Below are 3,510 nucleotides of genomic sequence, written 5' to 3'. Positions count from 1 at the left end.
TGAGATATCTGAAACTTAGCTGTCCAATCTAGATTGTCTTCTCTCCCTCCCCTACATTTACTCTCTTACTACACTCTGCTACCTTAATGTCTCTTGAACCTGTGCCCTCTCCATTTTTGCAGCCATAGTATTAGTTCAGGTTCCTACTGCCCCTTGACCCTATTATGGTCAGGATGGTGTAGATCCCACAGTGGATCTACAGGCAACAAGCAACCCCACAATCTTAGTGGCTTAACACAAGTTTTTATGTGCAGGATACCCAATGTGCATCATCCGGAGCTTCACTTATCATAACCACTGAGGGACCCTGGCTGAGGGAGGTTTCATGATCACCAAGGCAGGGTAAAAAGAGGAGATAAATCATGCACCGACTCAAAGTTTCCACCCAGGAAAGTCACATGACACCTCAGCTAAGCTTTCATTAACTAAATCATGTCACATAGCCACACCCAACCTCATAGAAAGCCCGAAAGTAAAAGCATAACTTGTGCCCAGAAGGAAGAAAGCTGGAAAGCATGACTAGCACATCGGGTTTGACTGAATAGCTCCCAAGCAGGTCTTCCCACTTTCTGCCTCACCTCCTCCAATTCATCCTCTCCACTGACCTTTCTTAAATTCAAATCCGATTATCTGAGCATATTACCACCCTGATTAAAAATATTTAATGGCACATATGTCACCTGAGATGAAGCTAAACGTGATTGGCATGTTGAACAAGCCCATTTAAATCTCTCCTATCTTCTTCTTCGTCTACTACCCCTATTGAAACCGTTCCCATCTGTATCTAAAATACCATATGTTCCAGCCATACAGAAGCACCAAGTGTCCTGTCTTTTGTTACCTCTGCACATTTGCACATGCTGTTTTCTCTCCCTATACCAAGGGTAACCCCCAACCTATTGCACCCTCTTCCTCTTAGAGGGATGGATCCACTAAGAATCATCTAAAATGTTACATTCACTGAGATTACTCCCCTGACATCCCCAGGTTGAGTTAAGCTTTCTTCTTCTGCTTTCATGATACCTAGAATCTACATGAGTTACTATTTGTTTAAGCTTCTCCACCAATAGATTTTGAGCCCCAAGATGGAAATGGGCTATGTTGTGTTTTTTTTTTTTTTTTTTTATAGGATGGACCTGGCATATAATAGATTGTTTGAAAATGTTTATGGGTATATAAAATAGAGCACACACACACACATACATACACACATATACATAAAATCAAGTTCTAAGCTTTGAAGTAGAATCTAAAGTCTTTGGGAGTACTGAGTAAATGAAACACTAGTGTTCATCCAGAAATACATTAATTTTCTCTAATTTGCACATTTGTGTTACTGTGCTGATATGTTGAGAATAATTGATGTGCTTTTCTCTTTTGTCTTTGCAAGTACAGGCCCTCACCCTCGTTGATGGGGCATCTGTCTTCCCAGAGAGAAGATTGAGACCACTAGACATGGCACACAAAGAGAAAATAAAGTAATTTTCTGTTTCTGACATTCATATTTAAGATTCTACAGCAAGATGATCATACAGCAAGCTGGGCTCCTGTATTAAGAAAAAAGTGTCTAAATTTAGCACACTGAAAACCAGACTTGATAGGCTGGAGGGAAGTTCAAACAAAGGAAGGGAGAATGTTTGTCCCTTTCCGACTCCAGGGAATTGTGGGTAGGCAAAGCACGAGTAGCAGGAGAGCCATATATCAGATCCCTCCTGACTGAGTCTATCCAGACGGGACGTGGAGAGAGAGGATTGATAATTGAGGATAGCACCAAAGGAAAAAAGAAAAAAGAAAAGAAAAGCTCTTCCGGATCCCCTTCTCTCCAATAGCTTCAGACTATCTTCACTAGTCTGGACTATAGCCTCATCAAAGGAAATTTGGCACTGAAGCATGCTGACAAAGGAGGATCTGACATCAATCCCAAGCGTGTGCTGCATATACAGCCCCAGAAGGAGGTCATTGCAACCAGGTGAGGTTGCTGTAACATGAGGGATAAAGTGAACCAACCAAGGGCAGCTCCTCACCGAAGCTCAGAGGGGTCGAAGGTAAGCCTAGAGGAAATCAAGTCAGGTATGGTTCACCATCAGCCAAATAGAAGACAGTAGATGCCACAACTTCTGACATCAGAGGCCAACAGTGGACTGTGAAGATGAGACACAACCTCAGACATTGGTAAATAACTGACCTGAAACACCTGAGGAGCAGTCTGAGGCACAAAGCCCCTTCCTGTGAACATCAGGAACGCGTGTAAACCCCACATCCTTCCCTCCGTTCAGCTGGACGTTGAAAAAAAATAATCAATTTTTAAAGAGACTGATTAAAGTTATTGTATCAGCCTAAGCTTTAAGGCAAGTTGGACATTTAGTTGATATTTCTCTTACCTTCCAATGAGTGGGGGGAAATGTGAAGGACTCAATAAATAAAGAGATGTTTCTTTGCCATAGATTCAGAGTTAAACTTGCAAACCCACTACATATGTGTATATTTATTTATATTCATACACTTAGGAGCATGTTTATTCCACCTTAGTCCATAAAGGATTTGATAACATCTTTTTTTAACATACCATTTGGACTTACATGACTTACAGTAGGGAAATAAATTTCAAAGATGCTTCAGTCACATATTTTTATTCCTCATAGCCTACACTATTGTGTAGTGTGTAGGAGCCTGGACATATTGGTTATGGAATTCACTTATCTCAGGGAATTGTCCTTACAGAAAGTGGCAGGTGGTTTTTGTTACCTGTGGTAGAGACTTCTGGTGCTCTCAAAAGTCCAGTTCTCTTCTTCCAGGCACACAAGAGGATTACATTTACCACCCTCTTATCAAGCCAAAGGGACTGCATACCTATTTTTGGCCAATGAGTTTTGAAAAGTATGATATAATTCTGGGCCAAGAGATGGGCATGACCCCCCAAGAGTCTCTTCCTCTACCCCAGTGATTGAGGAAGCCATATATTCCAGGTGCATTGGTAAGGCAGTCTTTAAGTTCTGTGCAGGAGACAGGCCCCATCCCACCTGTGGGCCATGTGACATGAGTGAAAAATGAACTTTTGTGTATTCATCAAGGGAGATTGTGAGGTAATGTTCATTACCACAACGTAACCTAAGCTATCCTGACTAATACATTATACATAGTATTTCTGGGCAGTCCGGGTGGCTCAGCAGTTTAGTGCCGCCTTCAGCCCAGGGCCTGATCCTGGAGACCTGGGATCAAGTCCCACATTGGGCTCCCCGCATGGAGCCTGCTTCTCCCTCTGCCTGTGTCTCTGCCTCTCTCTCTCTCTCTGTCTCTCATGAATAAAAAAATAAATAATCTTTAAAATATATATATACATAGTATTTCTATATCTCATTTTCTCTGATTGAAAATAAAGATAGGAACCAGAGTTTTAAAAAGAAGATGGGATGAATATAGGGACAAGATACTTTAAGCAACTTAAAAGTGTGGTACAAATAAAATCTACTTCCAAGTACTCAATAAAGAAAGAGTAACCCACTATCCCCA

General features: G+C 41.5%; 2 long non-coding RNA genes across 2 annotated transcripts in view; one reads left to right on the top strand and one right to left on the bottom strand.

The window, feature by feature from the left end:
• LOC144294339 (uncharacterized) overlaps nt 1-2,443 on the top strand; it is a 57,257-nt gene extending 54,814 nt beyond the window's left edge. Inside the window, exon 3 of the long non-coding RNA XR_013361745.1 lies at nt 1,396-2,443. This is a non-coding gene — a long non-coding RNA (uncharacterized LOC144294339). The remainder of the gene's footprint in view (nt 1-1,395) is intronic.
• LOC144294338 (uncharacterized) overlaps nt 1-3,025 on the bottom strand; it is a 59,448-nt gene extending 56,423 nt beyond the window's left edge. Inside the window, exon 1 of the long non-coding RNA XR_013361744.1 lies at nt 2,746-3,025. This is a non-coding gene — a long non-coding RNA (uncharacterized LOC144294338). The remainder of the gene's footprint in view (nt 1-2,745) is intronic.
• Nucleotides 3,026-3,510: the final 485 nt, after the last annotated feature.

This window comes from Canis aureus, chromosome 22 (assembly GCF_053574225.1).
Source record: "Canis aureus isolate CA01 chromosome 22, VMU_Caureus_v.1.0, whole genome shotgun sequence".
Classification (NCBI taxonomy): Eukaryota; Metazoa; Chordata; class Mammalia; order Carnivora; family Canidae; genus Canis; species Canis aureus.
This window is presented reverse-complemented; position numbering and strand designations above follow the sequence as displayed.